Source organism: Cyanistes caeruleus, chromosome 19, assembly GCF_971803275.1.
Source record: "Cyanistes caeruleus chromosome 19, bCyaCae1.hap1.1, whole genome shotgun sequence".
NCBI lineage: Eukaryota > Metazoa > Chordata > Aves > Passeriformes > Paridae > Cyanistes > Cyanistes caeruleus.
In genome coordinates, this window is record NC_141719.1 from 3,931,162 (window position 1) to 3,953,954 (window position 22,793).

A 22,793-nucleotide genomic window follows, 5' to 3' on the forward strand; every position below is an offset into this window, starting at 1 on the left:
AGGACTTTGGAGAGGTGAGATAAGAAATTAACATTAAAAAGGTGATCGCTATCTGTGCAGAGGTTTTGCTGCTGGAGCCCACCTGAAGCTTGTTTTCCAGCACATTTACATTCCCAACAAGCTGCAGGGTGTAAAACCCCCGGGGCTCTGCCAGGCTGGGAATTGCTGTTCCTGCAGAAGGAATTCCAGGGTGATGCTGACCTTGGGGCTCCAAGGGCAGAGGGGCAGGAAGGTGTAGGGGATGTGTTGTGTGCTTGTGGTCCTGCTCAGGGTGAACAGGAGCAGAGCTGTGTGAGGTTTTATTTGATTTTTCCAGCTGGGGAGCAGCAGTGGAGGTTGCTGGTGGCAGAGCCATCCCTGCTCCTGTGGGACCAGAGCGGGTTTTGGGAGGTTTTCCTTTGTGTTGCTCCTCCCCTGCTCCTCTGTAGCTGCCATCGGGTCTCTTCTTGCGCTGAAGAGAGAAAAGAGAAGGAACAGAGGGTGAAGGAAGCAGTGTGGGCTCAGGGGAGGAAGGTGAGGAAGAGGGGCTGGCACAGCAGCATCCCCTCCTGCCCTGCCCAGCTCCAGGCAGGAGCTGCTCTTCTGTTCACACCATAAACCAAAAGCTGCTCTTGCCCTTTGATTAAGGGGAGGTGTGGGATGGCATTGCTGCTGTGCTCAGCCTGGGAGGGGGCGGCAGAGCTGGCTCTGGAGCGCTGCTGCAATCAGCATTTGGGGCAGTGTGGCCTGGACAGGGCAGCCCTGGGCTGGGGCAGGACAAGGAGGGCTGTTCTCTCCCCTCTGCAGCTTGGAACAGCCTGGATCACACCCTTGGAAATGTCCTGGGTGAGGGAATTTAAGGATTTGAAGAGAAGAGACAGGGTGACTCTCCAGGTGTTTAAGGTGAATCCCTCTGGTTTGGCTCAGAGAGAAGCCAGAGGATGGAACATGAAACGGGAGGGTGATGGGAGCTGGGGGTGGGAACTGGCAGCTCAGGAGCAAATGAGACATGACAGAAAGGGGGGAGATAATTTAACAGGCTTGGCCTGATATTGTCCTTCATAGTCATGTCTTGATTTTCTCCTGCTTTAGCTTTGTCAGATCTGATTTTGCACAGAGGACGCAGGGGGGACTGCTGTGCCCCACGTGTGCTGCACAGAGGAGCCTGCACAGCCGCCTGTTGCTCCTCCAAGCCACAAGCATGCAAGAAACATTTGCTTTTAAATGCCTGGAAGTATTTTCACGTTGTTAAAGTGACCTCTTCTTCACCATGTGCCTTCTTGAGAGCTGTTGTGCTATTTTTGCTCCAAATTTCGAAACAAATCCCACCCCCTAAGGCAGAAACCAAGAGCAGGAGCCATCAGAAACTGTCAGCTTTGCTGAGCTAACCAAAAACTGAGATTTCCAGCGAAAGCCTTTGACTTCTGGTGTTCACCTCGAAGCAACAGGCTGCAAGCCCCACACCTTCACCCTGCTCCTGAGGCTTGGCAGCTCCCCCAGCGCAGGAGGTGCTCGTGGTGGAGCAGGGAGAAGGTTTGGGAGGGATTTATGTTCTGCTGGAGCCCAGCCTGGCTTTACCCCACAGCCCCCAGGCTCCTGCAGTGGCTGGAAGTATTTGGGTCCTTCCTTGGGTAAATCCCACCTCACCTTTCCCATCCCTCCAGCCCAGGTCTGAGCTGTCCTGTCGGGGGGCACAGCCTGGGGGACTGGCAGGAGGTGAGGAAAACCCTGCACAGCTGGAGCCTGACATAAACTCCATGGAAATGAACTGTGGCTCTCTGCAGGGGTCACACAGTGCCCAGAGTGTGTTTAACACTCAGAGCTGGGACAAGGGCAGCAGGACCCCCAAAGCCATGCCCAGGCAGGGTCAAACCCTGTTTGCTCACCCTGGGTCTGCAGGGATGAGGTGCTGAGGCTCAGACCTTGTTCCTCAGGTGTTTCCTCCTGGGGCAAAGCAGGGAGAAAGGAGCTCCAAGGTGCCCAGGGCAGGGATGGACATAACCAGCCAGCCCTGCCACGCTGCCTTCCCTTGTGGCAGCCCCAGTGCCACTCAGTTTGTCAGGTAAATTTTAATTGTCCACATCCCTCTGATGGCCACTTCAATAGGCTGGGTAGGCTGCCCCAGGACCCAGCACGTGGGGAAGGTGAGATGATCCTTTCTTAAAAGGACATTGCCCAGTGATTTTTCACAAGGCTTTGAACAGTTTTGCTGATTCTTTTATTTTTAATTGGTTCCCCTTGGAAAACTCGTGCTGGAATTTGTGTCCTTTCATGGTTTTGTGCTGCCACTGATGCCAGCAGTGCACTTGGAGCTGCGAGGGGCTGGGGTCACCTCAGACATCCTGTCCATAAACTAGGTCAGCACCTGACAAAGGGATTTCAGCTGGTGCTGCCATCCCAGTGCGAAGCCAGTGGGGGTGGTTATGGGGAGGTTTGGTTTGAAGATCTCCATGGGAAGGTTTCCCTTGCCCTGAGCAGCATTCTTCACCTCTGGGGTGGGTGGTGTGGGGTCCTGGGGGTCTGCAGCCATTCCCTGGCACCAAACCCCAGCCTGGAATGACTGTGTGGATCCACTGTGTGGTGGGGAAGGGGAAAGGCAGAACTGCCAGCCTGGTGCTGGGGTTAGATGGGGCCAGAGCTGGGACAGCAGTACCTGGCACCCACCAGCCCCTGGCAGGACCCTGCAGCCCAGGAAAAGCCCTGGGGCAGCATTTTGGGGTTGTGTCATTGGGTGTCCTTCCCCCTGGGCTCCACACAGGCTTCTTTGGGGAGTGCCCTACCTGCAGCATCCTCACCAACCTCAGTCCTGGCCTCAGGGCCACAGTCTGTGGGTTCCTGTCCCCTGCCAGGCAGGAGGGTCACCCACGAGAGCAGCTGGAGCCTGGCACAGGAGGAGGGAGAAAAAATACAAGGAGATCATTTAAGAAAAAAAAAAATAATTAATTGTTTTTAGAAGACAATGGTACTGAAATGCCTGATTTCCTTCACTTGTGGTTGGGTTAGTGCCATGTGGGTTTGTGTGGCTCAGCAATGATATCTCCATTACCTGAGTGGGTGCAATGAGGCACCACCCACACACCAGCACTGCCACTTTGCCTTTCCTTGAGCTGAGAATTCCACCTGGGCAGTGCTTCCCTCATCCCCTTCCCCTCACTGCTTCACTTGTTCCTTGTTTCACTTGCTTCACTTGTTCCTTGCTCCTATGAGTCCTCCTCTTATTTAACCTCCCACCCTCTGAGCTTCACCTTTCTCAGGCTGAAGGGCTCAGTGCAGCCTTGTCCTGGGGAGTGTGGCTGTAAGGGACAGATGGGAAGGGGGTGTTGGGGTTTTGGAATAGAATCACAGAAATCCCAGAGTTGTTTGGGTTGGAAAGGAACATCCTGTTCCATGCCCCTGCCGTGGGCAGGGACTCCTTCCACCAGACCAGGTTGTTCAGGGCCACATCCAACCCGGCCTTAAACACTTTCAGGGAGGGGAAAGGCACAGCTCCTCTGGGTGGTTTGTGCCTTAATAAATGTGATAAAATATTGCTGGCAGTCAGGAGTGGGCCAGTGGAGAGAGCTGGGCAGTGCTGCCCATGCACACGAGCAGAGCTGGTGTCCCACACCCTGCTCAGCTTCAGGGAGGAGGCTGATGTGAGGCTGTGCCAGGGCAGGGCTGGTTCCTGTCCCTCTGTCAGCTCAGCAGTGCCTGTGTGATGGGCTGGGGGCTCAGACCTTCACCCTGACCCTGGTTTAGTCACCACCTCCGAAAACAGCTTTATACTCCTCACTCATTCCTCAAAATAATACAGTTTGTGGCTTTTTGGAGTCCATTAGGGGAGCTGTAGATGTTTCCCAGCACAGCACAGGGGGTTTTGGTGGGTCACAGCAGTGCCAGACCCATCGGTGTGTCCAGGGATGCTGCTCAGAGCTCGGGGATTAAACTGGGGTCAAACCCAAGGGGCTCAGCACCAGCTGCTGTGACCAGAGAGCTCTGGAGGGGCAGCAGCAGGGAGCAGAGCACCCCCAGCAGGGCTGGGCAGCAGGAACCCACCGAGGGAAGGCATCACCCCACAGACACAGAGCAAGGGTGACTGTGCTGCTCAGGATGGCAGCCTGGAGTGGAGGGAAGAGCATTCTAAAACCCAGCAGGAAAACAGAAATCCTCTGTACAGTGAACCACCTCCACATCCACCCTCGCTCCCTCAAGACAAAGGGGACAGTGACACTTGCCACTTGTTTCAGCTCACCAATGCTCCTCTTTGCCCGGGGCAGGAGGAGGTGAAGGAGGTGAAGGGTGTCCCAGCAGTGGCTCTGGAGCTGGCTGGGGATGGAGCCTGGAGCCAGGAACATCTCCATGCCCCTCCACCTCCCCCAGGCAGGCTGCCTGCCTCCATTCTTCCTGCTGCCACAGACCTGCCTTTTACCAGTCTTTAAAGATAATGAAAGGACTTCCAAAGCGTAATATGAGTCAAAGTGTTTTCAAGAAATGTCAGCTGCCACATGTCTCTATTTAAATAGGGAAAGGGGTTTTTTGTTGGTTTTTTTTTTCCCATCTGTAAAGCACAAAACCACACCGCTGTGTTAATTCATGAAAATGCCATGGAATGTGGCAGTGAGGAGTAAAAAGGGAAAAATGACCAGGTCAGCTCCACTGCCAAGGATGAGTGAAGTGCTGAAAGGCTGAACAGAAAACGTGGTGTTTGAAGAGATTTGGTGCCTGATTTAACGCCGTCCTTCCCTCTGTAGTTCCTGTGCTATTGTATCGCACAGGATGGGCCCTGGAGCAGAGGCTGTGCTCCAGCCAGCACTTTTGTACCTTCAACAGGAAAGAAATATGCAAAAAAGGATTTTTTCTTTTTCTTTTTTGGGGGGGTGAGTGACATTTTCCTTTAATAGCCTTTATCTCTTGTCCTTGTGCTACAAATCTTCTCGTGCCCAGCTCAGACCTGGCCGAACTCTGCAGCCTCCGGGTGTTTCCCAGCGCAGAGCTCAGACCACAGGGCTCCCTCCGGTTTTGTTTGCACGTGGAAAAGGGCTTGCATCTCCCCCAGGGAGACTGGATGTTCCTCTGAGCAGGAAAAGCCCCTCTCTGTGGCAGGAAGGACCCTCAGTCCCCACCAGCTGTGTGCTCTAGCTGGGATCCAGGAGCTGGGATCCAGGAGCTGGGATCCAGGAGCTGGGATCCAGGAGCTGTGAGCAGGAACTGGGATCCAGAGCTGGGATCCAGAGCTGGGATCCAGAGCTGGGAGCAGGATCTGGGATCCAGAGCTGGGATCCAGAGCTGGGATCCAGAGCTGGGAGCAGGATCTGGGATCCAGAGCTGGGATCCAGAGCTGGAATGAAGAGCTGGGATCCAGGGGCTGGGAGCAGGAGCTGGGATCCAGGAGCTGGGATCCAGAGCTGGGAGCAGGATCTGGGATCCAGAGCTGGGATCCAGAGCTGGAATGAAGAGCTGGGATCCAGGGGCTGGGAGCAGGAACCCACAGCCCAGTGGCTGTTTGCACAGTGAGATTCTATTAGCTGAGTTACTGCTGTAATTTCCTAATGGGACGGGGAGCGTGCAGGAAATGATAGAAGTGTGTAATTAAACCAAGCCTATCTGAGGATCTTCCATTAGGCCATGGTAATTTCTGGGTCTCAGCATCCTTCTCTTCCTTTTTTAGAAGTGGGAGAGAAGGGAGGTGTGAGCGTGGCGCTTTTCCCTTGAAGCCGTAGGTAGCGCACCTTTATGGTCATAAATCCCTGCTTATTTATGATCCAGGGAAGTTAACCTTCCAAATCAGATTACACAGATAATTCTGTTCCTTGCCTTTGCCTGGCTGGCAGGAAGAAGAGCTGCCAGGGAACAGGCACTTATTCCAGCAGTGGAATCTGTTGTGTATGGGAATTTAGCAACATCTTTCTGAATAAATGGAGAGCTCTCCTTTGGGACTCACTGTTTTTTATTGCAGGAGCTATTAAAACACCATGAGAGCAGCAGGGATCAGGGCAGCAGGTTTGGTCTATTTGTAGAGGGTAGTTAACCTGGTTATTTAGAGTCCAGCTGTAGATGTTCCTCCATATTCCTGCAAAGAGTAAAAGCCAGAGCAGTTTGCAAATTCACCTTCCACGCTCCACTTCAGGACTTGCTGTTCTCTGCCCGCTGCTCAGGGACCTGCTCCTGACACTCAGGGCAGGTCTGACAGTACTTGGTGTGATCAAACACTGCCAGATCCAGCAAAACATCACAGCACACAGGCACAGCTCCCACTGAAGCAGGCAGGAGCCAACATTTTACAGACAAAGCCAGGCAGCCCAGGTTTTGCCCCAGAAAAGGCGCACTGGAAGGTTCCAGGGGGATGACAAAAGGCGCTGTGCACAGAACAGAGGTGGCTCCTTTAGGGTTCTTCTGGGTATTCTTCTGAGGTGATTGATGTCTGACACCTTCAATGCAAAGTTCCTCTTCACTGGATCTGGTTTTTGGCAATGCAGCCCCTTGGTTCACAGAGAGGTGAGCACAGACTTTGCCCATCCAGGCAGCTTAGAATAAAGCACCGAGGAAAATGAATCTGCACTGGGGAAAAAACACCTTTGCCCCATCTTTTTAGTGAGCCTGATCTTCAAACACATTAACACAGCCCCATCCTCACTGGGAATATCAGCTCTTCTTATATCCTTGTCCAATTTATAGTGTTATTGTTGGGACAGGGTAAACAGTTACTTAATGCAAACAGATATTTTATGGCAAGGAGGGATCTGAGATGCAAAATTTAGACTCACAGGAAAGCAGAACATCCCCAGAGTTGTAAAGAATTGGATTCAGGGCTCCTGGGGTTATAGTGGGACAAGAAGAATGGTAGATTAGCACAGTCCTTCTTCTCCTTCAGTCAAGTATTTCATCACTTTGATGCAAATAAGTGATCTGTGACCAACTTGCTGAGATCTGTGCATCTCACTGGCAGAGTTCTTTGTTATCCCATAACTCTTGCACCAACATCCCACACCCTCTTCTTCTCTTCCTTTGAAAACTTTGGCTCTCCTGCTAATGACATGGCTCTGCTCTAGCATCAGCATGCCCTGATGGGACCAGACTCAGCAGTCATGTGAAAGGTCAAAGCTGGAGTGTCTTTTTTGAGGAGATACTGGGCACAGTGGCAATTTGGGGTGAATTTCCTCCTCTCTGCCCTGTGTTAGTTTCAGACAGGTTGGAACACAAGGAGAAACGCAGAATCTCTCCCTTCAGAGACAGAGTAACCACCCAGCAGATCAGACATGCAAATCTGCATCTGTGGTGCTCATCACAGCCTGATAATATTGTTTAAGGGTGGCAGAGAGGATATTCCTCATAGTCAGTGCTGGAAAGGAGCAGATCCTGATGCCTGGATTTCCTGGGCAGATTTTACCACAGAGACAGGAATTGGTTTGAGTCCAGCAAACAAGATCCTAAAGTGATCTAAGAGCCATTGGGGTGTGGCCCTCCAGAGATGATAATGGAATAATTTAGGTCAGAAAAAAAACCTTTAAGACCATCAACTCTGACAATTAACTGAGGTCAAGGCCACCACTACCACATGTACCCATGTGCCATGTCTATTTGTTCTTTTAATACCTCTAGGGATGGCAACTCCACCACTTCCCTGGTGAGGGAAATGACAGGAAAGATGGGAGTCTGACAAAAACACCTCCCTGCTACATGAAATGAGTGTCACTGCACAAAATGGGTGTCACTAGCACTAAGAAGGATGGGAGAAGTAAAATGAAAGCAGCCCAAACACACAGAAGTCTGTGAGGTCTCTGGAATCCCACAGCTACTTCAGGCCTGCCTGAGATGCCGAGTACTTGGCAAAGACAAGATCCAGGCAAGCAGGATGTTATTCTGCATTCCTATCAGAACATTCAGAGGTTTGTATCCTTAGGTTATTGGCATCCTGGGACTGTGGATTATGGAGCTATAAATTACCACTGTGAACTGTCACAGACGTGACTGAAGTGCCCAGCTGGAGACAGCACAGCCCATGCAGCACCCAGGGCCTGTTCACCCAATATAACCCATCACCAGCTGGACCCATCTCATCACCTGCATTAATGTAACAATGCTGGAAGGAGAGGTTTTCAAACAAAGACTTCTGGCCTTTCAGCAAAGGGTCCCAGCTGGAGGTTTGTTGGTGGCAGGAACTGTGCAAAGATCTTCCCCACTGCCCAGGTGCCTATGGATTCACCTGCTATTGCTTTCTTAGAGATGTGCTGTGAAGTCTGTGAGCAAAACAAGCCTGGATTTCGATGCTTGTCCATGGTTACCCTGCAAAGAAACTGCAGGTCCCCAAGGTGCAGCAAACCCTGCCCTCCCCACACACCCTCAGATTGTGCTGGTGCTAAGGAGCACGATCCGTGCTGCAGCCTGGCCCCTGCACAGGGAGTACCCATTGTGTGCTGAGGCTGTGGGGCAGCACTGGGGTCAGGGAGGCTCAGGAGGTGAAGCTGCCCCATTTCTGGATGCCCAAGGAAGGGTGTCCTGTGCTCTGCTCCGTGATTGCTGCAGGGACAGCAGCGAGGTCGCGATGAACAAACCGGCTCTGAAAACGATGGCCTTGCCTTTCCACTCAGGAGAGCACTACCCCTGCACCCTGCCAGGGGTCTGGCTGATGAGAAATGGGTGCTGATGGCAAGGAGGGAGTAGATCTGCCAGTCATGGTTCCTGTCACCCATCCCTTCCACAGCTGTGGGGGAACCTTCATCCTCTTCATCACCTGGGGAAGGAAAATGAGAGACACACCTGGGCACACCTGGGCACACCTGGGCACACCTGGGCACACAAAGCCCCCTCTCATTCCCAGGGAGCTCCTGACTCCCTGGAATCTTGGACTGACATGGATCTTGCCACCTGCCTTTTGGATGCAGCTCACCTAAGCGCAATTAAACTTTTTAATTAGTGAAAGCTCATAAGCAGCAGTGAAGGAACACGTCTTTGGCATTTGCTCACAGCGTGGTTGGTGTGTCTGTGCTTTGCAGCTCAGCCTCGTTGGAGTTTTGGTTCCCTTTCTCTGCATGACTACAGCAGTATCATTCTGCAAATTAAATCTATTTTAGTGGGTTTGGTTTGTTTTGTTTTTTTCTGGAGAAAATCTCAGCATCAAAACAAACCTGGTGTGTGGGTAAGGGAGTGATGAGTGAGTCCTCTCAGCTGATCCTCACCATGAGCAGAAAATGCCGAATTTTGGTACAGTTTTGATCCAAATCTGCATCTCATTTTGGATGGGGCAAGCCAAACCAGTCCCTCCAATCTCCAGGGCAGGTTGTAACTCATAGGGAAAAAAGAGAAAAAGGAGCAGTTACTTTTTTCCTTTCTCCTTCACCAAACATGCAAACCCCATTCTTTTGGCAATTAGTCTCAAACATGTTTTTCTCTTCCCATCTATTATTCCTTACCTGAGTAATCCCCATCCATTGTATGATGCTTCTTAGATCAGACATTAATGTGTTTCTCAAAGGTAATCTTTAAATACCCAGGCAGATTTTGTTGTTGGTCTTTCCTAAATCATTTGTTTTGAGGGAGGAAAGGTTATATGTATTTATTATGAAAATGCAGTAACGTTTTAATGAGAAAATACAGCGTTAAATATATTTCACGTGTATTTACTTCTCAGAAAACTGATATTGTTCAGTCTTTGGGTGGGAGCCAAGCATTTGTAGCAGTTACCTGGCATGATGTGGCCCCGTGACAGAAAGTCTAATGAAGACTTTCTTGATAGGAATGTAATTGTAAAGGAAAAAAATGATTAAAAAATTGGTTCCAGTGCTCTGTGATCCAAGAGTTCATTTGTTTCCTCATTCATGCACTAAACAAGTCCCTAATTAATCTTGAACCTTGGAGAAAGGAGACTAGATTGGCATCTTCTGAATACGAACGTACTTCTCATTTTGGAAAGTTTGAAGAGGCTCTTAAGCATTCTCTTTTAATGGTATTTTTGCGAGGGTTTAAAGTGGCTTCATTAGCCTGCCAAAGCCACTAATTGCATTACCATATTTTTAAACTTAGGAGATTCCTTTTTTTTAAAAAAAAAAAAAAAAAAAATTAGATTAATTTGCTGGCTGAAAGTGCCTGAAGTGTTCAGTGGCTGTCACGGTCCTCAGCTGGAAGCAGCGTGGCACTGAGCAGTGTGTGGCTGCTGGGGCTGTCCCCAGAGGTGCCACCCCTGCTGTCCCTCCTGGGCAATCCTGGCAGCAGGATCTCTCACCTGGGCACTGCTCTGCCCATGGAAACCTGTCTGAACTCCTGCCAGCCTCCCCCTGAGCTGGGCAGGGGCACACCCCTGTGCAGGGGCAGAGCTGTGCTGCATCTGTTTGGGGTAGAGATCCAGAACCACCTGATCTCTCCCACATCAGCTTTAGGGGAGTAACGAGCTGGTTGGGTTTTAAGCACCTCTTTTCCATCAGTGGGGGGGTTCTCAGAGAAAGCCCTCCCAGCTCTGGGGGTGCAGCCCATGCTGAGCACTCCCCCTCCAGTGTCCAGCAGCCAAAACCCTCCTGCAATCCCTTCTGGAGGAAAAGTGGCGGTGCTGATTAACTCTGGCTCCTCCGTTCCTCTGTGCTCTGAAGTGTGAAAGGGATGGAGTCAAAGCCTCAGATGGAAAGTGCCAGCCAAGTTCAAAGTGTGGCTGTGTTAGTCCAGCTGTTCTTATTACAGTAAATAGGTACCTGAACTGTAATGAGGTCACTTCCCTGGATCTTGCTTGTGTGCAGCCCCAGGTGGCTTATCTAAGGTAATATGAATAATACGAACAAGATAAGATAAGGCTGTTAGCCCCAAACAATATTATCAGCCTGTGATTTTAGCTGCCTACCTACTCCATCCTGACAGCGAGGGATAAAAGAAAACCTAAAACTGCAGCCTTGGAGACTTACAAAAGCCTTGTTAAAGCCCGTACGAGAGCTCCGAGAAGAAATATTACCCTGTCTGGGGGAAGGGGGTGGAGGAGAATCAAGGGCACCAAGAAGAAAATACAGCTCACGGTTGAGGGAGTTGGGTTTTTTTTCTTCCTTTGCAAATGTGTTCTTGCTCATTTCATTGTGAGCACCACAATATATTATCAGCTTTCACGGAAGTGAAGAGTCGCCGAGGTTTCATTAGTTATGTTTATGCCAATAGAAATAAATCTCTGCAGTCATCAGAACAGGTTTGTTCATACTCCCGGTCCTGGCTGGGGAATTTCACTGGCCACATCCCTGTTGTGCTGGTGGAGCAGATATAGTTTGAGATATACTTTGGCCTTATTGATTTGAAGGCTTCTTCATTACTTCTCCAGCGCTGCAGATCAATAGCCATGCCTAGAGCAGCATAATAGATTTTCTTAAAAAATCAATTAAACAGAATATTTTTAACAGAGCCCAGTGCAAAATTCTGTTGCATTTCGATATATGTGTGTTTTAAGCCTTGCTGCATTCACCTGCAGACCCTGATGCCTTGCTAAGGACTGGGAGTCTTTGTTTCAGCATCTCTGTGCTGAGGTGTTCAGCCTCCAAAGGAGGGGGAATGACTCAAGATTAGAAACAAGAACCCACCCAGCTTTTCTCCTTTGAAACCCATATTCATCACTGCAGCCTCACCAGAGAGTGAAATAATGTTTGTGGTCTTGGCTCAATCCCCAGTGGACAATAATTCAGTTAAAATATACCAAAATCTGTCATGCTTTTTCCTTGCTCCGTGTCTCTGAACACCAGGAGATGAGCTCCTCTTAAATTAGCTTTCATGCTCGAGGGGTTTCCTTGTGCATGCAGAGCCTGATCCTGTCCCCGCTGGGGCTGGTGACAAATTCCCTATTGATTTTGGTGGCCTGGGAGTGGGGTCAGGCAGCAGCGCGGCCGAGGGCAGCCCTGGCTCTTGCTGCCATCCCAGAGCTGGCAGGAGCAGCTGCTCCTGTCCTGGGGGGCTCTGGAGGTGGTGCCTGGCCCTGAAAAATCCTCTGTGGCAGGTTTTTGCAGCAGTGCAAGTGGTTTTATAACACAGTCAGGTAAATCCTTAGGGGAAGGAAAACACTCATATTTTCCCCAGCAGAAGGATGGAATGAAGGACTCTGGTGATGTTCTGAATGGTGATGCTCAATAAGAGCTTTTCCCAGTCACAGGTCCCTCAGATGGGGACACTTAAGGTCACCCCACAGGCAGCCAAAGCCAAATTTCCCCATCATTATTCCTCCTTCTCCCTCCTTCCCACCTTTTCCAGCTCCACCCCAGCTGCTCTGGGCTGCCTCAGCCACTGGCCACTCTCCCACCATTTCTCCTAAGCCCCAGGCTGAATTATTTCTTCAAATTATTTATTTGCATGGCAAATGACACAGTTGTGTATTTTCAGAGCTTGCCTTGTCACATCCCAGCACAGCAGCTGCAGCCACGTTGGGTTGGTTTGGTTGGGGACTTTTTCCTTTGCAAAATGCAAATATTTGTGGCCACAACCCCTGAAGCCCTTGGAGCTGCAAACTGGGAGGGTTTCTCAGAGATCCAAGCCAGGCCTGCTCACGGTGGCCCCGACACAGCAAAGCTGAGGGCAAGGTGCAGATCCCCTCCCACTGTCTGAGCCCAGAACCAAGCTGGCTGCTCCAGCCCCATTCCCAGGGAGATGCTGTCCCAGGGGATGATTTGGAAGAGACAGACATTGCTGCTGTAGGAGCAGCTTGGCAGGCAGGCAGGGAGCTGAGAGAGGCTCATCGGACACAGCCTCAGATGTCTGCAGCTGGGAGGTCTGGAAGCCTCCTGGTTTTCTTCTTCCTGTCATCCACGTGTGTGGGGGATGTGAGAGCCTCTTCCAGAAAGCCATGTCTCCCCTCTGCTCCCCTGTTTTTAAGTTTAAACATCTCATGCAGTCCAACCAGATTAAAAGCGTTGTTTAAACCTGGGAAGGGAAGCGGAGCGAGGCAGAGCCTGAGCACACGGGTTGGATCCCACCCAGCCCATCACAGCTCAAGTTTAAAGGCCAGAGAGGTGTTTTCTGTGTGGATGTGAGCTGGGGAAGAGGCAATGGCAGGGAGCTGCCAGGTGTGCCTGGGGCTGGGGGCTGCCAGCCGGGGTGGGCTGTGCCAGCGGGGCAGGTCGGGCGGCAGCGCTCGCACACGCACTCTGTTCATTCATTTTTCATGCCTCATTTTCAGACCTGCCTGATTTATGAACCTCATTCTTCCTTCCCCTTGGTTTAAATTTATCTTCAGAAAACAAAGCCAGGGTTTAGAGCAGACCTTCCCCTCCCCTGAGACGGAGAAGCCTGAGTTGGTTTAAGGCCACCAGCTTTAACCAGGGCACGAGTGATGTCCCGGGGACCTGGAGCCTCTTGGGTGAGCCCCCAAAAGTGATGATCGCCCTGCTCCAGGTCCTGCCCTCCCCGTGAGGCCCATCCAGTCCTTGGCAGGAGCTGAGCCAGCAGAAAGCCACCCTGCTTGCCAGCAGCCAGGTTTCCCTGGGAAGCGCCAGAGCTGGAATCTGGGGCGGGCTGGGAAACTGGACAAGGAGAGGCAGTGAGACAGGGAACACGGAGACAAGGGGAGTGGCTGGATGCTGTGGGGATGGGAGGTCTCCTGTCCCACCTCTGACGCTGCTCTCGCTGTCCCACCAGCCTCTGGTTGTCCCCACTGACCCTCAACAACCCAGCAGGGACCATGGCAGGGGCTGCCCCAGCCAGCAGGGCAGCTCCAGTTCCTCTCTGGTGCCAGCAGTTCACTGATACCCTGCACTGGCACAGCTCCTCTGGGACTGCCCCATCTGCCCCTGGACTGGGAACAGGCACAAATTACCCACCTTCAGCTCTCATGAATTTCACACAGATATCCAGGCAGCAGAGTGAGGAGCCACGGGGCTCTGGATTAGAGGGGAAACAGCCCATGGAGCTGGGATGGGACTTGCAGCCAGCCTGCGATGGTGGCATTGCTGGAGCTGAGCTGTCCCCCAGGCAGCCACATACGAAGCCTTTCCCTGATGGCTCAGGGCCACCTGGGGTTTGCCTTTTCCGTGCTGCAGGGCTGAGTGAAGTCTCTGGCCCTTCCAAGGGTTGCCACGAACCCCCAGCATCCTTCTCTGCCGCTGCTGCGAAGGTGTCAAAGCTGGGGCCAGCAATTCCCACGGTGGCACTGCCCTGGCACAGGTCCTGGCGTGCCCATGCATCTCCTGCCGGGCATCACTGACCTTCCCATGGCTCCAGCAGGGCCAGCACTGTGGGTAATTACTCAGAGAGCTAAGAAAAGACCTTGTTATTAGGAAGCTTTTTTTTCCCCCCCACCCAGTTATCTTTCAGCTAATTTTTCCCCAGTTCTTAATTTGCGGCTGGCTCCTCAGAGCCGTTTCAGATCTGTCAAGTGCTCTCGGTGAAACGCTTGTTTTTGTTTGACTAACACGTTCTGGGGGAGGGGGCCGGCGCTGCTTTGGAAGAGCCGGTCTGTTTGCTTTGGTGATAGCAGTGATATTTGGGAGAGACAGATGGAAGGCACTTTTTATTTTCTGCAGACACTTTATGATCCAAGCTGCTCATATTGTATAAGAGAGGCCAGATGCCTTGTTAATTCATAGACATGTTTACAGCATGGAGCTTCTAATAGGTGAATATGAATACTAAATAGTGATTAGTGCTTGTCTGACAGACGTCTCCCTCCTGACTGAAATTGGATCTAAGTTTGACCTTTGGTGAGGGAGGAAGGTATTCTAATATATTACAAGCTTTTTTTTTAATATAAATATCTCTTCTCTGCGAGTAGAAAGACAAATCCTTCACAGACAAATCCTTTTTCTTCCCACTGAAGGATGTATTTGCCCTAAAGACACGCCAACCTGCCAAGCTGGGCTGTGCCCCCTGTCCCCGTGTCACTGTGGGAATGGAGGGGGAACCCCCTGTTTGAGTGTTAAGAACCTGCATTAAGTGGGGAGCGTGAGCCCAGTGGTGCTTTAGAGCCCTTGGGTGGCCTTTTGGCTTTGTGAGAGGGACTGAGGAGCACCATGGCCTTCCCCCTGCACCACCAGGCTTTTTGGGGATGCTCCTGGCTGGACAAAAGCTGGTGCAACCCGTTGATGTACGTGCAGGAGGGGAGGCTGGAGCAGCAAACCAAACACACAGGATGGAAGGGTTATAGACAGGAGAAGGGAAGGGCAACAAGGAGAGAAAATAATTAGCCAAGAGACTTATTTTAAGAACAGCCGCAGCAGTGCTGGTGGAAGGGGCCACCAGCTCTTTCAGAGGATGGAGCAGGGTGCCAGGGTCCATGGAGCTGCACAGCACCTCCCTGCAGGACCCAGAGCTTCATGCACATGGAAAACCCTTTGAGGAGCAGCACCCAATGTTAAATTGTCCTCGATGTGATGTGACACCCCAAAGCAAGAGCTGGGTCAGCACCCCAGGATGGGAGCACTGCTCTGGCACGTGGCTGGGCTGCTCCAGAGGCAGCAGAGGTGGGGGGTGGTTTGTGGAAGAGAAAGCAAGGAAAGAATAAACAGGTCTCAAAAGCAGGTATTGGTGAACTGCTCCTTAAAGGCAAGCAAGCACAGACATCTCTTTCCTTAAGGAATCGCTCCCATTTGGGGAATTGCAGGCTGTCTTTGAGAGGACTGCAAAGCTGAAGGAGAGCTGCAAGGGGCTGCTGGCTGCCAGCAAGGTCCCCACACTCTGGGGCTGTGCCATTTCTCCCTGGGGTCTGCTGCAGTGGCACGGAGCCCAGACGACCTGGGGAACACAGCAGGGCACCTGCACAGCCCCAGGAGACCTGTCTGGGGCTCCCCAGGAGCACCCCCTTGACCACACCATCTCGTTATGGGCACCAGGGATTTCCCAGCCTGCTTTGGCTGGGAGAGCTCTGTGATGCTCAGAAAGCTGGTGGGGCTTTGGGAAGCAGTGAGGATGCTGAGGGAGAGCTGTGCAATAGCACAGCTTCCAGGCTTCATGGCTGTGCTAAGCAGCCGCGGTGAGGGGCACTGCTGTGTCACCAGCTGGGCACATCCACGTGGAGAGATGGTCCTGAGCCAGCAGGAGAGCAGAGAGCAGCCAGAGTGTGGGGTGAGGGAAGAGGGGTCAGGCCCTCTGTCCCCAGCCAGGCTTCCCACCCCCAGCCTGGCTCCCTACAGCGGCAAGGCAGCAGCACTTACGATGTCCCTGCATCCTTTAATTGATGTAAAATCATCTCATGCCTGTCCAAAGCACTTTTCAGGCTGCTTTGTGACCGAGGGACCTTGTATGGATTATCACCCAGGAGCTACCCAGCTAATCTGAGCTGGGCTGCACCCAGGATCAGGGAGACTGAGCTCAGTCCCTCACACCAGCACCCAGCGTGCCCCAGCTGCTCCCAGCACACAGCAGATCCCAGCTGAGGCTGCCCACTGTTTCCCACACTTTCCCAGGTTCTGGTGGCGGCAGGCACAGGCTCCCTGAGGCTGTGTGGGGCAGAGAAGGGCCTGACTCCTGCCACAGCCCCACTGGCTCGGAGCAGATCAAGGCAGAGCTGCTGCTGCTTCCTCTGGAGATGCAGCCCCAGCCTGCTGCCTGTGATCACGGCTGGGTGCAGCGCCTGCCTCAACTCGCTTTCATCCCTTTCCTTTTCACTTCACCCTGAAAATTAGATATTAAGTTTATTCCCCAATTAGACCAGGAAAGGATAAAATGTTTGGTTTGGGGGATTTTTAGGTCTATTTTTTCTTTTAAAGGCTCGCTCTTGCTGTGAATTTATTGGGTATTGCTGACAGCAGAGGAAATCCTGTGGTTTTTGCTTTCCCAGCTTGTTGTTCAGATGTGAAGGTACAGAGGATGCCTCAACCCTTGAGTGAGCTCAGCTCCCACACGAGGCAGAGAGAGCACAAGGACTGAGCAAAATCAGTCCCCGACTCTTGTTTCTGATCTCAGCCTCCCTTCTGCTTGGACTGGGAGCTGAAGCAGGAATGTGGCTTTGGCAAACAACCTTAAAAAAGTAAATTGCTTGCTCTGTGGACTGAAAATCACACTCTTTCTGCTCTAACCAGCTCCTCTCTGCAGGGAAACAAGCTGATAAATGAACAAGGAATGAGCCCTGGCCTGGAGAGCTTAGCAAAGCAAGAAGGTGGCAGGTCATGGAGGCTGCTCCTGCAGGATGGTGGGGCTGATGCTCCTGCCCTGCTCTCACCCCAGAACCAGCCTTTGTCTCTGGAGAGGAGGAGAAAAGGGATTTACCACTTAAAACAGCATTAAGGACTATGCTTTAGGTACCAGCTGAGTGCACTTTGGTGGCCACGAGCCAAATTATGTATATCTATTATGTGTGTATGGATGGAACATAGAGAAGCTTGTTGCAGGTTCTCTTGAGGCAGGCTCTGCCCCCTCCCCGTTGGAAGGGAGGGAAGGAATCCAGATTCTCTTGCACTGACCTTAGAGGCTTCCCCAGACCAGCCTCTCTGGGCTGTTTGCCTGTGCTGCTGTGGGCTGGTGCTGCCAGCTCAGGCAGGTGGTGCTGCCTGCTCCCACCCCGGAGCTGCTCTGGGTCCAGCCCACATCCCTTCCCAAAGCGATGATCCAGCAAATTCCAACACCCTGGTGTGCCCTGGGCTGGGTGGGATGAGGGCAGAGGTGGCAGAGGGGCTGCAGGTCTCCCAGCGATGCTCTGCATGTATTTAAACCCCTCCAGGCAGCAGGAGAAATATCCTTTGCCTTACCCAAGCTCCAAGTGATTCCTCCGTTCTCTGCCTGTGACATTTCCAGGGGGGCCCTGGCTGCCACGCAGGGCTCTGGCTCTCAGCTCTGCCAGAAAAAATGATGGTGTTTGGAGCTGGGGTTTTGGCTCAGACCCATCTTGAGCAATATTGTTTCTCTTGTTTTCGAAACCATAATGCACTGCACTTGGTGGTGATGTCAGGTACTTGTGGATTGTAATTACTGTGTAACCCAGCAGCCTGGAGAGGGATGTCTCAGGAGGGGCAGCCTGAGGGGAAGGAAACTTAGTCCTTTATGAAATGCAGATGTTTTTAAAGGGCTATAATTAACTGGACTGGATGCAGAGTATTGCAGATATAAAAGTTTAACAGGCTTTTGATTTTAAATATTTGCTGTGTACTTCCAGGGGCCACTCAGCTCTGCAGTGCACGAGTTTAGTCCTGTCCGTGCTGCCCTCAGGGTCACCCTTGTGCTTCAGCTTCAGACCTTGCTGTGCTGCTTTTTCTTCTCCACCCAAAAACTGAGGAGCAACTAAACTCTCTGTGCAGGGCTGTGTCCCTCAGCTCTGTCCCTCGGCATGGCACAGGCTGGAAAGTGGTTTCAGGGTGATGTGGAGAATGAGGCAGAGCGGGCAGCATGGAAAAGAAAAACAAAACCCCCCAGTGCTCGTAGCTGAATAGGAGTGAGCTCTCCAACCCCAAGTTATGAATTTTGTCAATGAAATTAGCCAACAATGTTTGGGAAAGAATAAAAATAAAGCAGTGAGGGCTCAAAGGAAAACTAGCCGAGTCCTGGGACGTGAATGGGGGCTTTGTTCGGGCTCTGGGCCCTTCAATAGGCGGCCTGAAAGCCGGTGAGTCACGGCGCTGCTGCCCGGGCGCGGGGCCTCCCGGAACGGCCGGGGGAAAATCCGCCTAGCCCCCATCCCGCAGGCTGACCAGCAACAGGATAAAGTTAATTTACTGTTGAAGTTGATGTGTTGGGTGGGAGAAGGGAGAGGAGAAGCATGTTATAATAAAGGCAGCAGCAGAGAGGCTGCGGGAAGTGTCTGAGCCAGGGCTGTCCCCCGTGTAACGGGTCCATTGTGGTTTTGGGTCTCACGGTGCTCTGGGGCACAGCCCGGGGACCCCAGGAACTCTCTCTGCTGGGAGAAACCTCCCTGGCCCAGGAACGCCCTGCTGCAGCAGCGCTGGGATGTGTGTGAGCCTGGCCACATCCACGGCTGCGCTTCCTGGGGACAGCCCCGAGCCTGGCCCCGGAGCCCCACAGCCGTGTCAGGCCCACATCTGTGTCAGCCCCAGAGCCATGTCAGCCCCACAGCCGTGTCAGGCCCACATCTGTGTCAGCCCCAGAGCCATGTCAGCCCCAGAGCCGTGTCAGGCCCACATCTGTGTCAGCCCCAGAGCCATGTCAGCCCCAGAGCCGTGTCAGGCCCACATCTGTGTCAGCCCCAGAGCCGTGTCAGCCCCAGAGCCGTGTCAGGCCCAGAGCCGTGTCAGCCCCAGAGCCGTGTCAGGCCCAGAGCCGTGTCAGGCCCACATGTCAGCCCCACATCTGACAGACCCACAGCCGTATCAGCCCCACAGCCGTGTCAGCCCCACAGCCATGTCAGGCCCAGAGCTGTGTCAGCCCCAGAGCCTTGTCAGCCCCACCTCTGTGTCAGCCCCACATCCGTGTCAGCCCCACAGCCGTGTCAGCCCCACATCTATCAGCCCCACACTCATGTCACCCCACAGCCATGTCAGCCCCTGTTTTGGGGCTGCAGGGCAGGAGGGGCAGGCAGCACCCTCGGCCACACCGGCTGTGCTTTGCCCACGGGATGGGCTCTGTGGGGCTGCACAGAGCAGCGCCTTCCCAGGCTGTGATTTCATCCCCATCCCTGGCCACACACTCCAGCCTTTGGAGAGCCAGGATATGCTCCCTGCACAGGGTGAGGATGGCACAGGGAGGGGGAACAGGGACCATTTTTTGTGCCACATTGCTCCCGTGTGTGACATGGGGGTGTGCGGCGCGGAGCCCTGCGCGTGGTTTGGTGGGAGTAGCTGCTGTTTCCAAACAAAGGGCTCTTTTCTTCCCAGCGAGCAGAGGTAGCTGGTGTGAGCTGAATACAACCTGCCTCCAGCCTTTGTTCCGTGCTACATCGCCCATCCCAGCACTTGGTGCTTGGACAAATATACAGCAGGAAAGAGATGGTCCATCCCCCACGGGGCTCGGAGGAGCTGCCTGGCTTTGTCCCATCGCTTCATCCGTGGCCTTTCCCAGAGCCAGGCATGTCCCAGCCGAGGCTGCTGCCTGTGTAGGGTGAAGGACTCACCTCGGTGTGCCGGCAGCCCCGCAAGCACCTGTCCCCCAGCTCCTGCCCCCCGTGCTGGCCCTGGGCACGCTGGCACACTGCTGTGCTCTCAGACAGGCACAGACTGTGTGGGGAGCAGGCTGCTGAGCGGGGGAACTGCGGCACTGCTGGGGTGTCCAGCTGGAAACCGGGGCTGCTGCGGGGGGAGAGCGGCAGCGGCACCACTCAGCCCTCGGAGACGGAAAGATGGTGCCAAGAGCCAGTGCCATGGACTGGTGTGGATGTCCAGGCATAGCCCATGGACCAGTGTGGATGTCCAGGCTGTGACCCTGTGCCATGGACTGGTGTGGATGTCCAGGCTGTGATCCTGTGCCATGGACTGGTGTGGATGTCCAGGTTGTGCCCATGGACCAGTGTGGATGTCCAGGCTGTGACCCTGTGCCATGGACCGCTGTGGATGTGCAGGCTGTGCCCAAGGACTGATGTCAATGTCCAGGCTGTGCCCAAGGACTGATGTCAATGTCCAGGCTGTGTCATGGACCAGTGTGGATGTCCAGGCTGTGCCCAAGGACTGGTGTGGATGTCCTGGCTGCGAGCCAGTGCACGACCCAGTACAGCTTTGACAGGGCTCTCCTGTTGTCCAAAGCACAGATGTCCATATCACCATGCCAGTCAGTATCTGATGAAGCAGAGAGGCACTAAGATTGTTTCTGGCTGACACATCACTTGGGAGGAAATTTTAATGCTTTGTTACAGTATTGTAAAATCTGGGTTAAGCCCAGAAATGACACAGAAGAGGTAAATGTCAAACAGCAACAAAACGGTGCCATCTCCCCTTCCCAGCTGCACAAGGCCATGTTGTGACCAAAGCAATCCTCCTTTCTGCTCAAATCACCTTTCCGGATTTATCATTTTAATGTTCTCTGGGCCACCAAGCCCCACAGCTGTAAATTAATTTTTAAAGTAATACAGGTTTTAAAACTTCCATCTGCTTTAATGAGCTTGGGGGAATCCTGTTGTATTAAAAAACATGCATGCAATTATTTTTCCATCTTGGGTTTCACCAGTTCCCAGCACCACTCGGTGATGACATCTTCTTCCCCTCTCCAAAGTGTTTTCTTGTGATAATGTGGCATTGTATCCTGATGGTGTGTGTGTTTTGCTGCACGTGGGCAAGGCTAGAGAGGACTTCTCTAAGGACGAAGCAGTATCATTAGCAGGTCCCTCGGTGGCTTCCCAGTCACCTTTCCATTAATCCAGTTCTGCATCACAGAATTACTCAGCGGCTAATGAACAGCTCCAGCGCCGGGAGCCTGGAGGTACCGCATTAACCGGACGTCTCTTTGAACTGTCTGATTTCTGGTGGGAAAACTTCATGGAAAAACGAGATTGTGTTTGTTTTCACAGCCTTCTGCATCTGTTTTTAAATATTTGCACACAGTAGTTCTGGGCTTTTTTTTCTCTCTCTCTTTTTTTTTTTTATTAGCAATTAGCCTAATAAGGCACCTTTTCATTGCTTTGCATGTAGATTAACCACTTCAGAGAGTACAAAATAAACATTTTGCAATGCATGCATGTATCTTCCAGAAAAGATGAGTAACTTGCTTCCACTGAGACAAAGTCCTCTTAACATCAGGGTTTTGCTCTAATCATTAGTGTCTGAGATTTTTTTTTTGTTTGCTCCCCTTTATTTCCCTTAAGACAACTCCTTACAACGTTTGTTAACCTGAATTTTTAACACAATTAATTATTATTTAGCCAGTGCATTCAAAATTATGTTCTTTATAAGTAACAAATAAAAAGCCTGAGACTGTGCAACTTCCTTCTGATATTTGAGCATTTAGAAGATGCATCTCCATCAGCCTGGCTGGCTCTCAGTCAAACCAGGAGCACAGCCAGCCAGTTGCTGTGCACTTCATGGAGACCCTCCTCTAGCTTTTTTCCCCCATATTTGTAGGATCTAAACCTTTTCCTGGCTTCTCTATAGATGTCCCCCCAAGGAGATGTCCCCCAGGATGTCCCCCCAAGGGTGTACCCCCAGGATGTGTCCCCAAGGGTGTGTCCCCATGATGTGCCCCTGATGATGTGTCCCCCAGGAGGTGTTCCCCAGGATGTACCACCAGGATGTGCCCCAAGGATGTGTCCTCAGGATGTGTCCCCAGCATGTCCCCCAGGACGTGTCCAGGTTGTGTCCCCAGAATGTCCCTCAACGTGTTCCCCCAGGCTGTCCCCCAGGATGTTCCCCAGGCTGTCCCCCCAGGCTATCCCCCCAGGATGTCCCCCAGGATATTCCCCCAGGATGTACTATCAGGATGTGTCCCCATGATGTCTCCCAGGATGTCCCCCCCCTAGGCTATCCCCCCAGGATGTCCCCCAGGCTATCCCCCCAGGCTGTCCCCCCAGGATGTCCCCAGGATGTCCCTCAACATGTTCCCCCAGGCTGTCCCCCCATGCTATCTCCCCAGGATGTCCCCAGGATGTGCTGGTGGCCACTGGCTCCTGCAGTCTGGCCCGGGCACGGCCCCAGCTCTAATAAGATCAGTGCTGCGGCGCGTTCCCTGAGCAGCAGGAACAATGAGCCTCTGTCCCACACACCGCCACAGTGTGAACAAGAACCAGGCCAAAAAACAGAGAGAAGAAACAGGAGCAGGGGAGGAGAAAGATCTTCATTTCTGAGTGAGGCTGAGCCGCTCAGTGCTGCAGCCACACCATCACTTATCACCACTGCTGAGGGACGATGTGGGGTTTTCCATTAGCCACCCCCCTCCAGGAACCCTTTGCTCCTCTGGTGCCCACATGGCCCCTTTCCAGAGAGGGTGACAAATTCCACATCATTGCAAAGGAATTTCCTTTCACTTCCAGAGATACTGGACCGGGCTGGGTGCAGTGGGGCAACTTCCCTGTTGTCATCTACCGA

General features: G+C 52.5%; 1 long non-coding RNA gene across 2 annotated transcripts; it reads left to right on the forward strand.

Annotated features, from left to right (window-relative positions):
- Positions 1 to 123: 123 nt before the first annotated feature.
- LOC111937517 (uncharacterized) lies at positions 124 to 21,691 on the forward strand. Of its 2 annotated transcripts, none has more exons than XR_015277956.1 (2): positions 124 to 513; positions 1,072 to 21,691. It is a non-coding gene; the product is annotated as an uncharacterized LOC111937517 (long non-coding RNA). The 2 variants fall into 2 exon arrangements; XR_002868658.2 differs by having other exon boundaries at positions 150 to 513; positions 787 to 21,691.
- Positions 21,692 to 22,793: the final 1,102 nt, after the last annotated feature.